This window comes from Varroa destructor, unplaced genomic scaffold (assembly GCF_002443255.2).
Source record: "Varroa destructor unplaced genomic scaffold, Vdes_3.0 BEIS01000001.1, whole genome shotgun sequence".
Taxonomy (NCBI): Eukaryota; Metazoa; Arthropoda; class Arachnida; order Mesostigmata; family Varroidae; genus Varroa; species Varroa destructor.
Window position 1 is genome coordinate 16,705,778 of NW_019211454.1, and position 16,213 is coordinate 16,721,990.

Below are 16,213 nucleotides of genomic sequence, written 5' to 3' on the forward strand. Positions count from 1 at the left end.
AGACATACTTTTCTCTAATATACAATACAAGACACTGCCCATTACGGCTAGCCAAGGTTGGCGTATTTTGCACACGAGGTTAAAGTGTAACGCGATCACTGTTTGCAATTCCGATAGTGGTTCCAGAAACGCAATATCTTCTGCTTTACGGGAAATAAACAACGTGACTTCGACAAAAATTAAAATTCTGTCCTGCTTTGAGGACATTGACGGGCTACTGAAAGATCAAAAAAGGGACAGAAGGGAAAAGCTGTGGTGTTTCGTGTAGACGACCCGTAGGGCATTTGTCCGTCAATCTAACAAAGATAGAAAATCGCTTTTAGCACTGGTGATTCTGGCCCGCTGGTGGCGTGTACATGGCAAGTTGGGCAGCAATAGTGATAATATAACAAAAAAAAAAAACGAAAATAATATTGATAATACCTGGGATAAGTTTTTCCAATGAAGCAGTCCTGTTGTAGTAAGACGAATGGCTAATTCGGCAAAACTGGCTGGCAGTAATATTAAAGCGTTCCATGTTTTCTAACCCACTTTAACAAAAAGCCCAAATACTGGCAGACGAACGATTTCCCTCGATATGATAAATCAAAATATAAAATATCACGTTCCGACCCATGCAGAATAACGAGCTGAACTAGACGCATGAACCACTCCCTAAGCGCCGTAAACTCTCGAATGATGGTATCGACAAAGGTAGTAGAGGTGATTCTTGATTCAAATAATAACCTGATATAATCCAGCGCCAGAAGAAGTGACTAGCCGCTTGATTTTGCCCCGCCTTCTGGGGCAATTTGCCCAAACCAAGCTTATCTATTAAAGGAAACGGCTGAAACGTTACGTGGCCCTCGACACAAATAGCTAACAAGTGCCAAACTCTTGAAATGTATGGGCCATGCCTATACGCACGTAATATTGGCAATGATAGGTGATAATTTTAAACATTCGTGTAAAGTGTCGTTTTCTGTTACTCCTGAAATATGAACATAAATCGAACGCTAATAACCTGGCCACCACCAGATCAGTACAGACCGAACGTCCGTTTCCTAATAACGGTAATAATAATAGCGGTAAAGTATAATAAAAGACCATTTTCCGTCCCAACCACAACCTCCTAATTAGTTATCTTAACAGGGGCTGACATAGGATACGTTTCATGGACTTGATGCATACGACCCTTATCTAGGCTGTATGAAACAGTGTTTTGTACGCATACAACGAGATCGTCACTGCTCTCGTATCGCGCACGCTCAAATCTGGCTTAGGCTACAAAGGGATAGCGTCACATCTCAGACCCAAGGTTCGCAAAAGGTCCTACGTTTTCGAGTAGTTCAATTGATTCTTAGTAATAGGATGGACAGAAAAAATGTCCGTGTAGAGGACAAATTAAGTTTCGACAGGCAGGCAATTCCTAGAAAGGCTTCAGACGATATGATAGTTCACTGGTAACGGCACAACTTTTGTCAGAATAAGCAACGAAATTTAGTCTCCTTTTTTAAACCACACGTAAGCATGTACGGTTCTCCTCATTTGTTAATAGTGATTCGTCAATATGGACGACAGGAGCTAAGTAAACCTATAACCTCGCTGAAAGGTAAGTCGCGGCTTCACTGCAGACTAAGCTGGTAACAAAGCGGCGTATTCTACATTACCTAGGTGTGCTATGGAAAGCCTTATGTTTTTGCAGCTGATGTATTTCGTATGAGGAAATGTATACGAAGTTAACAGCATATTTCGGAGGCATGTCTTGTTAAAATCTTTTATTTATGCAAACATTACTATTTACCATTGTTAAACGCTGACACTGATTTTTTTCCGTAACTAAGTGACTGTGGTAGTACCGTTCAATCAGTGATTTGAATCACCGTCAAACGAATTCGGCTTGTCATATGACTGAACGGCAAACGCTGCCAATGGATGACAGACGTGATATCGTCCATTAGATATCTTTTCCCAGCCGAGTCTTTGGGAGAAACGTTTTTTTTTCGGATAGGTATCATTGTCCTATTAGTACTGCTTACGTCGAATTTCTACTTGGCTTTCTTTTGCTGTTAATTATACATTACACGCGGTGTGGCTCATACGCGATGCGTCGGCCCATCGAAAACCACTTAGCTCAGTACGGTTAAGTACTTGAACGTTTTGCTCTGTCTGGCGGAACCTGCTCAGAGTCCTTGTTTTTTAGGAGCTCCTTTCTCGGATTCCTGGATCAACGGATTGACACCAGGTGCGTAACGAATTTTTCTAACACAAACTGTGCCGCGGTGCCTTACGGCAGCAGGTGTCGTATGCTTAAGTAATAAGATTAGCCAAAACGATCGTCCTCGACTTCGGATCAGATCATCAGGCATGGTCACGATTCATTCACTGACCGATGCACTCATATCATCGAATATATACTTCTGAAATATGCGTCTGTATTGTCTCCGAACGAACGGCTGATCGTTAATTTGTTCGCGCTGAAAGATTCACAGCCGGAGCCACGTGCATGAACAGAAAGGGAAATAAAAAAGATGAAACTCAATAGGCTTCATGATGGCATCTCGCGAAAAGGCCATATAACTGCTAGGATCACCATGACGTGTCCCACGATGCCCTTTTGGTGTCGCTGTAGTTGAGGCTATGCTTATGCTACAATTTCCGGTATACGTAACCCTAATTTCGTCATAAACGGGATCGCATAAAGACATAACCGTCAACTACCCCTATTAGAGGAGAACCATAATCTGTTCGATTCAGGAGGCAGGTAAAGTTAGGGTTTGTAGAGTGTGTGTACATAGTAGTGTAGTAGTAGAGATGTAGTGTACATAGAGTGTGTGTTCGCCTGAAACCTTATAACACCACAAATTGACTTGCTGCCCTCCGCAATATAATATTATACAAGCTAACGTCATTGACACAACACTAACAGAGATCCGATTGTAAGTACTAGCGCATTAGTATAAGTTACCCTAGAGGTAGTACTGTCCGTAGGTGAAAATTCGCGGGGGCATGGCTCTAATCAACTGACTTGGACTCCCAAGCAGTAGACTTTATTACAAAATTTATTTGTTAAGTTTATTTAGTTCTAGCAAGTAAGAGCAATGTTATTTTATTAGTCATATAAAAAAATTAATGCTAAAAAAGCCTGCAATCTAGAAGCAGCTAAATTTTTAAGTTGACCGTCTATTCAAAAAGATTGCACAGAAATGGAGCATACAAAGCACGTTAGCTGGCTTGTCTATTTCTATCCTAGTAGTTGGTATAGAAAAACGTGTCATGGCCGTTGTAGTCATATGGAGACTGAATTGACAATTCATAAATGACTGCAAATTGAATGAAGATGAATCGAGCCAACAATCTCTTCACTGTCTGTCCATAGGTTAAACCTTAGCGTAGACGAATTTTGCTAATTCGTTAGAGCGATCTTCCATGTTTTTATTAGGCATCCCTTGAATACATAATGGACATACATATTATTGCGCTCCGTAACACTTCAAAAATGTGCATGGTTTCTCCTTGTTGTTAAGTGATTCTTTCTCTCTCTCTCTCTCTTTATATATATATATATATATATATATATATATATATATATATGTAGAAAAGAACTGACAATTTTTTTAGCTAAACTGATTTAGAGATAATATGAGTCGCATCAAGTCTACGTTGTTGTTGTTTGAAAGCCGACCGTTTTTATTTGGGCTTAAAACTGACCGTATTGAGGATACGTGAAACGTCTGCAACAACTTTTCTTTATGGACGCACAGTTGCCGCCCAGGCTCATGAAAAAAAAAATGATCCTGTTTATGGACAAGACGCGTGAACGGCCCAAAGATGCTCCTGTCACTTTCTGGAAATTTCGATGTGAAATATATTCATTGCAATAATCGAAAAATTACGCAAAGAAAGCTAATGAACCCATTGTAAAATTTAGGCAAGACCGACACGTGAGTGGCCATGATACCGCCAAGGAACTAAACATTCACCGCCAAATCGTCTAAAGTAATTTGCAGTAATCTGGTTACCAAGAGAAACTCGGTGTTTGGGTGTCAGATTGTTAACGCAAAAGAATTTACTCGGTCGTTCCGTCTACAAAACTCTACAGAGGCCCCAAAAACTCAGTCAGACTGTTTTTAAAATGGTTCATCCCGAGTGATGAAAGGTAAATCCCATGCTCCATAATCTGTAACAAAACCTAGACGGACATCGAAGAATGTGGCGTTATCTGTTTGGTGGGTTTGGAGGAGAATCGGGCATTATGGGTTACTGCCCCCTGGCAAAATGATCTCTACTCTATTTAATAATAGAGTCTCTGCTTTCAACAACTAACGAGATTATAATAAGCCATTAAATTAAATCGAATGAAACTAACGAGCAGAACTAGTAGCGCCGTCGCCCACCATGAAGATATCATACCACATACATTTTAGTTACCAAAAAAGAAATTTAGAGAAGCTATATAAGACGTCTTAATACACTCCGGATTATACTAGGATCTTGCTAAATCATCTGCTTTGATTTCTGCATAGCTCCCTCAATGGTGCTAATTTAGCCCCAAAGGGGGTATGCAGAAATTAATTGTTGCGATTTTTCGTCCAGAAACCATCGAAGTTTTACAGTGATGGGTTTACGGTGTTACTAGCAGAAGGTATGAAATCATCGTGGCAGAAGGTCATGGATCAGAATAGCATATATTTAGTTTAGGGATCTTACTTTAAAATATAAACACCCTTCTTAGACTTCGAATATCACCCATTGGAAAACCCAACACCAAGACATATCCTAGTTCACTATAGCGAGCAATATGAGCGTCAATCGTCAATCCCAATCAGATGCTTCGCTAGAGTTAAATTTGATGCAACATTACGTTACGATTCACAGAACCTGACTGGGTCTCCCTAGCCCAGTATAGCCGTGACGACATCGCGTTCTGCCAGCAATGAGCAGCGAGTAATTGGGGGGGGGGGGGGGGGTGTTGACGGTAGACTTCCCCTTCTATTTGTGAGCATCTGTCTTCTCCTTCGACGCTACTACAGGAAATAATCGGTGTTCAAATGTCCGCTTCAATGTTGCAAGCGACTCATCCGACAAGATCCGGCGGGACAAGACGTGAATCTTTATGGACGGTCTTCAGTTAGCTGGCATCACACGTCGCTGCGCGTTGTGTTTCGTCTGGACGTCCGGTCCGTTATATTCATATTCAATCCTTCGTTTTTACAGCAGCGCACTTCACAGCCGACAACTTGGCTTGCTCGGGCGTCTGGCTAATGCGACGCGGCCGCGCTATGCCATTGGTGATCTGCACCTGCTGAATAAGCTGTCCCGTATCAATAGAGCGCTCTTTAGCTGTGGTCACAACCGCTGCCGCCGACGATTAGCGACGCTTGACAGTCACATCGTTCCCATGACAACGACAGCCTGTTGAAGCAAGGCCTAGAGTGAAGCATCTTTTTTTGACCAATGCAAACGAGAGCAGGCGGACAAGCGAAAAGCTCTTCTTGTTGACCATCCTCGCCGCCGTCATTTTCAGCCCAGGAAATTCGTCCTAGCTCTAGTGGAATTGGGCTCCGGGTAACTTTCCAGCGATGCTCCCTTGCGCTCGCAATTGCTCGACGTATTACATCTCACTGAAGCAGTCCAGCAGTTAATGTTTAGCTCGACTAGCCAAGCGGATCTTATTTTTCTTTTTATTTCGGTTGCATTATCTACAGCTAATGGTGACTGATCGTTGCCGCTACTACTAAGGTCGTCGAAATTACTGCCTCACATAGCAGCATTGGTCTACTATGGCTACCGACGTCGCAAGGACTTGAATCTTTGATCTTTGGTAAGATTTACTACTCGTTGATTGTTTTGATTTCCAGCAGACCGCAAGAGTACGTCCTAGAGCTCTGGATCTTTTCGTATGTGTCGTAATCCACATAAGCATTTCTCTATCTACCGGCCCTTCTTGAGTTGTTATGATATGAGCCTTCGTCAGTCTGCGCTGATCTACGGGTGCAATTCCTCGTTTGTCGCCCGCACCGCGCCGCAGGGCTTCAGACGCCATTGAGAGATTTACGGTAGTAAAACTACAACGCCAAACCGTTATGTCTCTGTGCTATCCAGGAGGTTTGTGATGGGCGTGAGTTTACACTAGCTTAAGGCTATTATATCTATCTGTCCATAGGACAAAACATGCTATTTCCTTAGGGGCAGTTCTCTAGCGCTATAGTTTTTCAAGTGGGCAACAAAGAGTGCTTCAGCTGGCTAGGCAAAAGAATGAATAAATATAGGTAGCCAATCTGAACTATAAATCAGTCAAAGTGGGCTTCTAACGATATAATACTTATCGCGATAGAAAGTTCTTTTCCCAAGCGTTCGTCTACCTCGGGAAGCTTAAAACCGGACAAGATGTGCTGTTACCATTTCTATCGGGCTTTAATCGGGCACGTATTGTATATGTTACATGTACTAAGAATTACTTGATTTTAATTATTACTATTGTTATAGTGATGTGCTATGATAATGACGCCATATCTATTGAACAGATCTATATATATATATATATATATACACATATCAAACGACGTGAAGATCTTGTATCCAGTCGGTAAGATCTTGTATCCAGTCGGTACTACTATCCAGCGTGTAACATTTAGCGTGCGCATTACTTCTTTGTGACCAACACTGAATCTCCATTTCTAGGGTTAGCAAAAGAGTGATCAGCTGTCGCCTACCATGAATTCCACGCTTAAACTAACCAGCATTAATAACGCTGGTCATATTTGAAAACAAAATACAAGTATACGTCATATGTTAGATGTTATTAATTAGCGCATGCTTAGCTAAAACACAGAAGAGCGAAGAAGATATGTTACATTCTAGCATTTTAACATCGGAACCAACTTGCGCCACTGTAGCATTCAGCTATGGCAATACGCCCACACTTTGTTCCGAACGTTGTTCCAGAAAAACAGGGTCAAAAAGCAAAAACGGTCTCAGAATCGTGCTCCAGTTGTACCGATGAATCCCTGTGATTAACACAAAGTAACAACACTAGAAATTCAGGCAACTGGGACTAAATGAAGACGTCATCACGGGAGGGCAAACAAATAACTGGGGCTGAAGTGTGTCGCCGGAACGTTATACGAGCGGGTCACGCGACCTAGTCCTAACCACATCACTGACTTGTCGCCGTATGCGTGTTTATAAACATCCAACAAGTTTGACAAACGACTTCCAGTTCGCTTGCTTTGACGATGCACCTGTGCTGCTAACTCTGATCAGATCCGACGTATCATTCAATGCTTTAAATACTGAATTACTATTGTGGCAGCAGCGTAGTTTTCTGCCTGATCTTCGATTTTTAAGTGTATTCGTTAACGAACTGATAGTGGTTAGTCGGCGTCGTCTGCTAGAGCCAGTGGAACGAGTCTAAGGGCCTCAGCAGCCTGATTCTCAGCTGTTACCTGCACATATCTAGTCGGGATGATATGGGTGGCGCTCAAATAGCAACATCCATTCAATCGCACTAAATAATAGTCATTCTACAATGGAGCGATACGAATAGTCGAGATTGTGCACCAAGAGAAGACCACATATAAGGCCTAACTGGAAACCACTGTGTATTCTTAAGAGCACCACTAGGTACATATTATGCTACTCGATATTGTACGCAGCTAAAATCGTATTTCGAACATCTGAACCAACTTTTAAACTGCTCATAAAAATGATCAGTACAAATGTATGATATACGGGTCGAACAAACGACCGGACCCATACGCACACATTAGCTACGTCAGAAATATGTATTACGCCCAGCCTGATAGTTTCATTGCTTTAGTGTTTAGCTTCGCACGGTTCTCTTGCCGCTGCTTCCTTAGCAAACACCGGGCGTCACACGTTACTAATCAATCATCGACGGGAGCCTCATTTTTCCGGTTTCGTAGTTCTGAGTAGGAACGACGTCAGCGGAAGCCAGCACAAGAAACGCGTGCCGAAATGGAATCGAACATATTACACATTCTGTAGACGCTCTTATCTTCGGACGCTGTCCTGCCTGTATTCTAGCGCCGTTCAGCGAATAGCGACGTACAGTCAAGTTACAGTTGCTTAGGTAATGCCTAAGCCAATATGAAGCGTTTCCGCGCATACTCCGTACATGTGGAAATGGACTGGCTGAAAATGTGGATATTTCCATATACGTCCTAGTTCCTCTTCGCGTGGCTCAACGAACAATCATTCCATGAACTCAGAGTCGTCTTCTGTCTGCTCAGATATTCGGGAGCGCTTCGTTGCGTATCACTTTGTCAGCGAAATCCATGTTCACCATTCATTCGTTAGTGCGAGATCCCTAAGTGTGCCTTCTATACTGGATGTTTATTCTAATATGTACCCTTGACGACAGCGTGGGTGCTATTCAGCTTATAGTCCGCTGCGATAATCGATTAAAGTTAGACACCGGAAAAATGACCGCATCAATTATCCTCATACAATAGCATGTTCATGTAGACAAACAACTATCTTTTTCTAGTAGCCAGAATTCAACGGACTGCACAACCAAACACATCTAAATTTCCTTCCCTATATGCGATGCCCTCTAGATCGAAGAGGAAAACGGCGTCAGTCAAGAAAAGAAGCCCCTAGGTAACTTCCTGTTGCTGCGAGTGAAACGTTGAGCGGACGGCAGCACAGCATGCAGTTGTCATACAAATAACGTAACGGATACTTCATACAATTATAGTAATAGTTGTTTACTATGGTGCAATATGTCGATCATCGCCCACGTTAGCGTCATATGATGCAACGCTACTCGAAGAAGAAGATCGAAACGTGGCGCTGTAAGACGTATTTTGTCGCTTCGGTTGCTGACGTTGGGCTGAGTGAAAAAGATTCCGCTGATGATACAGGTGGTCACCGTCATCAAATAGCACCAGTGTCCACACAAGTGGCTTCGACGGGACTGGGATCATTTGATTCGAGCGCACCTGACAATACCTGCGACACTGCGTGTCCAACGTTTACAATTCTAATTCTCGCCCTGTGTTCATCGACCGACCTCGATTCGACCTGCTTTAGCGTTCGCCGTAAGCCGTCCAATAATAATAACAACTAATAGGACGGTAATAAAAATCGAATTTCGGCCTTGTAAAGTGATGACGAAGCAGCGAAACACGATACTGACGCCAGACGAAACGGTAAAATTTCCAATAGGGAAAAAAAAATAAGCCGTAAAGTTTATAGTCGGCCCTAGCGACGGTATGGGGTGTCAGTGCTGGATGTATTATTCGTAGAGCCATTAAAAAAAGTTATGAATGATTATAATACGCTGTTAGGGTTATTTGCTAGTGGTAGCTTACTGATGTTCTCACGATACGACGCCTGTTTATTCGAAATACTAACTCGTATGGGGGTATCATATCGTTATGGGGGTACAGTATGCAACACGATAGATGTTCTATTATGGACGATAGTGATCGTTACGTGGTGACTTCACTCTATTTCTTCATTCTTCGGCGTCTTTAGACTGATAGTGCCAACTTGCTAGTGAGGAGCATGGTACATTGGCGATCAGAATTGTATTTGGCTGTTGTCGTGACAAAACATTTAATTATCTAAACATCGTAGCCATTCTATTAATATTCAAGCTGTTCACCGTGTTTTACAGGATGAGGCGTCTTTACAGCTGTTATTAAATTCTTCATCTGGCGAAACCTGTGGTACCTGGGCCCGTTTCATTTGCCTAGCCAACATCTATTTTACGATTATTTAGTAGATTTCGTTATTTCTGTTGATTATGTAACAGTTAGCGAGCGTATAGCGAACAAAAATGTCCAGCAGCGAAACGACAAGTTCTTATGAGATTGAGCCTGAACTGAAGCCTATATAGGCTGTTGAACAAGCTACGTAGCTTTATATGCTGTTATTAGAAGATCGCGGAGAGTGTTTCTGTCATATTATCAAATCTTTATTCACTTTAGCCTAAATAAAACACCACATACGAGAGTGTATGTATATATAACGTTGGGCATTCCTATTGTGACAAACGGCCACCTATAAGTGTGATCTAGGCCAAGCCTCTATCAACTATTCATCATTACTAGGCAGGCGTTGTGATTGCGGCATGTTCTTGTATCAGATTTTGTGTGTTGCATGAGGCTATTATATGTGAACGTTTATATAAATGAGCTGAAACTAATAAGTTTTATGATCGAGTAGGTTTGGACGTTTGCCAAATTTGTGCACCATTTTGACTTGCTATCGCGCACGCTTATATAAAAAAAAAAACTCACCTATATTCAAGAGACATCTCTGACGAAACGCAGATTACTATTGGCGTATTGTAATAAACATCAAAATACTGATATCGCCAATCCATAATGGGGCTTCACGCAAAAGTTGAATCATGTCCTATCAGCGTTGGTGCCTCTCTGCCTCGCTATTGACGCCACCTACGTTTGTTTAACTGTTTCCTCAGGATGAACTTACTGAAAAGTATATTTTTTCTGTCACCATAAACCAGTAGAATAATATGTAGTGCAAAAAGAAGTCATTCATTAGTTGTGTTCCCTTCATTATATTGCGCTACTCGGCTTTGTAAGTTCATACGCTTATTCCAGATATTTTTCATCCGTCACACGACGACCACGGCCGACGGAGTCCGCACATTCGTTCCGATAAGAAAACTTATTGTTTGCGCATCTGTGTTACGTTTCTAAGATAATGCTCCTTTTTTAGCTGCCGTTCGTGGTGATACTCAAGGTGATTCAAAGTGTCCTTTTGCCAAAATTTGCAAGTTTTACCTCCAAGTTCCTAAAAGCTAAAAAGTTCTTATAAACACATAGGCAAATACAACTTTTTTAATAATAAACAACATAAAAACCTCATCATTTAGGAAAAAAAAAAGACTGATTAACTGACAGAATTCTCTAACGACGTGTTTGATAAATTAAACGATTTTAAAGAACAGCTCAATGTTACAATGGAACACTCGACTACTTACAATTTAGAAGTGATATTATGTACTATAATAACTAATAGGCATATGTGACGAGTTCCAGAACAATACTTATTACAAAATAGAACTAGTTCTGCGCATTAATTATCTATTTTTTCATCCTCCATTAATCTGGACCGCAATTACCGTAGTAAAATCTCTCATCAGTGCATAAGTATCTGTCTGTGCTGATTTGATGCTAGCAGCTACGTTGACCCTGTAGGGTATAAGTAATGACTGAGACTCCAAAGTACTCCTAAAAATAATCCGGCTGTGTTGACTTTCGCAAAAAACAACCCACCGTTCATTGAACCAAATACGTCCACCATGGTTTTAGCCTGCTACTTCCTTCCGAGACAAACACTTGCCGAAAAAATAAGTAGACCGTGATTTAACGGCATTTGTGGCTTCTCGCAGCATCAATTGTCCTGGCTATGGGCTGCCAGTAACAAATAGTGCAGAACGCAAATTGCCTGAAAAGCGCTCGACGCCGTCTCGAAATCGCTACAAAACGCACTTAAATGTAGATTAGTATATGCTGTTGGTAACGCCCCCCTGTCTGTTCGTTGAGAGTGAAACCCCTTGTCGATCCACATATATCTATTCAATACCAACCGATGGTGGCCTTATTTTACCGTAGGCATCTTGATTCTATTCTCGTGGGCGCTTCGCTAGAGCAAATTGATCATAGCTCAATATGTATGATTACTGTGATAATGGTACTAGGGTAAGTCATGCTAGACGTGGCACAGTAGCGATATAAACCTGATTACCAAAATTACCATTCTCCTATAATAATAACTTATTATTAATATTTATTTGTAACTACTGTTTTCAATAATGATACGGTGGTGAACCGCTGCCATCCTAGGCACCTGACCATTATCCGAACGACTATAGTATAAACTGACATTGAGTTAGTTAACAGGAACAACGGAACTGCTTGACACGCGACGTTTCACTGATGCTATCACTGTGTCAACCAGCCGTCACATTTTGTTATATATGTTTGTCGTCACAAATTGTAATAAACTCTTCCGAAAGTGCCATCAAGACGACGGCGTCGAGCAGAACGTATCAAGTGGGCTGAGCCACTGTCCACTGGAACAAACCCAACGCCGCGCCCCTCAGCGGAACGTTGGCTGGCATTCGTTCGACGTAGGGATGGCATGGTATGCGTTCGACCCTCCCAAGCAGTCACTAAACGGACGATATGACAGAGGCCGCTCTACGGGGGACTAAGGCGTGTTAAATACCGGCGATATGTTGCCACTGGTATTGTCGCCTGGAACTCGTCCTGTTTTGAGCTTATAGACAAAGTCGACGGAGCAAACACCCTCTTTGTGCTGCTAAGCCTGCCAATAGGTAAATCGTAGAGCAGCAGACGCTATACTCGTTGCCACTTGGTATATTGGTTATTCTTTCGATTGTGACGCGAATTAGAAAGAAATCAAATACGAGAAAACGTAGCTAGAAGTGGAGACTGAGACGAAAACGTTCCGAATTTTACGTCCGGTGGAACTGGAGACGGCTGGTCGCTCCTTTGTCTCTGTCTAGATCACTTCTGTATGTCTTCGGTTGGCAGGCAAACACGCTAGCAAAATGTTTCTTCGGGCACAGAAACACTGGAAAAAAATTGATACAAATCTTTTTGACTTGGGGATCGTCTGCGAAAAAAAAATAGCGATATGTTTCAAATTCAATTTTTGACCCGATCACAGAAACATAAACGGTCACTGTTGTACAGCAAGGCGTACATGGCGCATCTTTCTCTTTCTCGTATACGCTCGCATAGAAAACGCTGGTCAGCTGTTCCCGCATAATAAATTTAGACGCATTAGCACGGCAATGGGCACTAGACGTAGTTACACTGATCGCGATAAACTTCCAAAGAAACTTTCCGTTTTTAACGTTTTACCATCCTTGGTGAAGAAGGGATTTGTTTTTTTTCTAAAGCAAAAAGCTACTGCCGACTAGGTCGCGCGCTTAGTCCCTGTTGAGAACCTATCTATTAACGCTTTGTTGGCTCAACTGTTACGTCGCCATCTTAGACACGGGAGGGTAAATTGTTAATTTAAGGTCACTACAGATGCAGCTCGTTCAAGGCTGTACAAATGTAATCATTATGACACACTTGTTCGTCAACAGCCTTGTTTGGTATTTTCCGTTAGCGGTAAGGTTGCTACGTTAGAATTTACCAATCAGACGAGCTTATGAATATACACTTCTCAGCTCATTAGTTATAATTCAAGTTTATGATATATAAAGGCAGGGATAATTTTAAACGTCCTTCTTGTGCCTAGCTTAGTTTGTTGAATCTTTTCTAGGTCATTCATTTTTCAATGGACCTGCAAACTATGCCATAAAGCAGAAGGTGCTATAGGACGTGAATGTTCATAGCAATGTATATCTGCAAGTTGGAAAAATAGCGCTGTACGTAACACTGATAGTAGGCCCGCATCCGAAAATATAATAAGATTCAGCTGTATATATAATACATATATACTAAAATACGTACTGGTTGGGAATAAAGAGACATATGCGTAGAATCGATTTAGGCTGCTAAATCGCCTGTGAATAGAAACTTCCTTTTTGCGAATAAAAATAGAAAAAACGCAAGGAAAACACAAGTCTTGGGGTTAGGTCTTTAGAATTGTTGATAAAACAAACCGTATTTAAGAAACACTGCCTATCATTTCACAGAGCGTATGAAGAGACAAGTCTGAATCCGATTTTTCGTCAATCGGCAGCGCCGGCCTTACCTGAGAACGAAAAAAAAACAAAAAAAAAAGAAATTAATTAAAGTTTTCTTGACAAAAAGCATTTTTTTGATACATTAAAGATATGTATCTAATCCTAAGCAGCACGAATATATGACAAGGCGTTGGCTGCAATACCAGCCTATGTATCATTCTGCAACTGAGCTGGTGAACGGAGGATGGGTATTCTGTTCCATTGGGTGCGAGTTGCTAGCTATTTTTGATTGTTTTCAATAGTCGAATACTGCTGAATGCGCTCCGGGTCGCTCTGTTTAGTCGCTTAGGTCCGGTCGCTGTTAATTCATTCTCTCAATCAAAAACAAGGACAAACTAGTTGTTCGTTCGGACCTACTCTGCTGTTTCCGGCCTTCGTTTTTCGCAAGGACAATCGATTGTACAGGACGAACACTAAAGGGCTAAACGTGAACTGCGGTTCATTGTCTTACTCAGGCCAAAGTCCCCTCTCATACAGGCTAACGGGAAGTTGAATTTCCCTGTGACGATCACAACACTATAAAATACCAGCCACAATAATCTACTGATATCTTATTTTTTGCCGATTTGATCTGATGCTACCATTGTCAATAATTATGCAGCTTTCTAGTTACCTAGAAGAGGCAGTACTTCAGTTGGGAACCCTGCTATCCTTCGCTCGTATTCATTCTGCCATTAAGTAACTGAAGGCCAGACGACAATGTGGCCTTACTTGACATGCAACAAAAAAAGCATATTTCGTGTTAACATTTTTCGACACATTGTGGGACCTGCTGGCTACAGGACCGATCAACCCGACATTCACTTAATAGCTTACGAGATATAAGAAAAGAAAATTGATAGATATTAAGCCCACTCTTGAATCTAGCTGCGTATGTGTACCATAAGGAAACACAGGCTTCTATGTTTAGATCATTAAACATCAAAGTTGCAACTGGAATAGGCAAATTTTCTCAAAACTTTATTTCTTAGCCAAATCGTACCTGGATAACGTTTGTCCTATTTTGAACTTCGAAAAGCTAACAGGCGAGAGTACTGAACAGAATATTTGCCGATCCAAGCCGACTTATTTTCTCACACTGGAGGGCGTCCTCCACATTTACACCGTATACATTTTTTTTAATCGAAACGGCGCGTAAGCACGGCATCATCCATCAAAGACCGCGTCTCTGTGCAACGTAAACGTAAAGATGACTCACTAAGCAGACGTTCCGTCTGGCTAATACCAGTCTGTGTTTCTACATGGTCAGCTGTGCGCGCGTAATCATTGCTTCATACAGCCGCGTATCCATCCAGCTAGCGCAGACAAATCTTTCATATTAACGCTTTGTAGCGTCAAATCGATTGGAGATCAAGCAGACGAAAACTTTCAAACAATAACAGCATATCCGCAGCGAGACTCTGCAGACAGCCATCAAGATTGTAACCGAAAGATTATCGTTTCGTATAGGTCACTTTGGTCGGGTAACTGAGGCAGGATAGAAACGTTTCCTCTAAGCAATGTTAAATGATAAATTAACTAGTTATCGGCTTGGTAAGCTCCTGTAACGGACATACAGTCTATCATAGATTATGTAGAACAATGTTCAAACAGACAGCTGAGATCAATCCCCACGGCTTGAAAGGCGTGGGCAAGAAAGCTGTTCCGCCGACGAGCTATTCAAACGTTCATCGACGGAGGAATCCGTTTGCGACAAACCCGCCAGTCTCGTTCTTAATGGTGATAGATATATAGCAGGAAATCTAAACTAACGTATAACATAACAGCAATAACAAAAGTAACCAAGCACCAAATTACTCCATTAAACTCGTTCAGCGTATCGATTCTATCCCTAAATGTAGTTATCGATGCAGGAATATAGGGGAACGATATACGACGCCGTTCATGTTGTTCACCTCCGACAGACTTCAGGTCACCTTCAGACAGAAATATCCACCGGATAATTCACCTACTCTACTACACGGTAGGACGTTCTTGGCTTTTGCAGTGCAATTCTGTCAAGCATATTTCTTGTTCAACGAACACGGTTCTTCTCCGATCTTGTTTCGACGGCCAAACGGACTCGGTCTCTGATCTGGCTAAGAAAGCATACGTACTGAGCTTTTGTTCCATATACGTTCGTGTACATTACCGCCGTACGATGTCCGGAGCGACATACCCTTCCTTCGGTCAATTTCGATTACTGCACATTTCCGTCACCGTCACTTACCGAATGTCAAAGTTCGAACGAATATAGACAGTTGGTACTGTTTTGTATAATAACATCTTGATAACGGTACGCCATATCAATATCGTATCCATTGTTAGGGGAGGTTGCTTGCCGATATCGAAATGACAAATGCCGCTACTCTAGCAATGCCCCTCAGGGATGGATCACTTCCAGTGTTACGCTTGAACTAAATTAACAGCAGCACTGTTAGAATAGTAATAATTACTTGATAACCCACATTTAAGAAAGCTGAACTATTGTATAATGTCAAACCTACGCATATGATGAATATGTTA

The 16,213-nt window shown here is 41.8% G+C and overlaps 1 protein-coding gene across 13 annotated transcripts in view; it reads right to left on the minus strand.

Moving 5' to 3' along the window:
* Nucleotides 1-16,213, minus strand: part of LOC111242816 (rho GTPase-activating protein 12-like) — a 78,650-nt gene that overhangs the window by 46,511 nt on the left and 15,926 nt on the right. For 2 of the 13 annotated variants that reach the window (XM_022787659.2, XM_086976595.1), the window contains exon 1: nt 10,251-13,447. The exons of 1 other annotated variant lie outside the window; for it this stretch is intronic. The gene's annotated coding sequence lies outside the window, so the exon portion shown is untranslated. Of the gene's footprint in view, nt 1-423; nt 6,814-6,836; nt 7,366-10,250; nt 13,450-13,472; nt 13,543-14,690; nt 14,878-16,213 lie in introns of those variants that run through there. 10 more of the 13 variants (XM_086976589.1, XM_086976590.1, XM_022787656.2 and 7 more) reach the window with 10 other exon arrangements.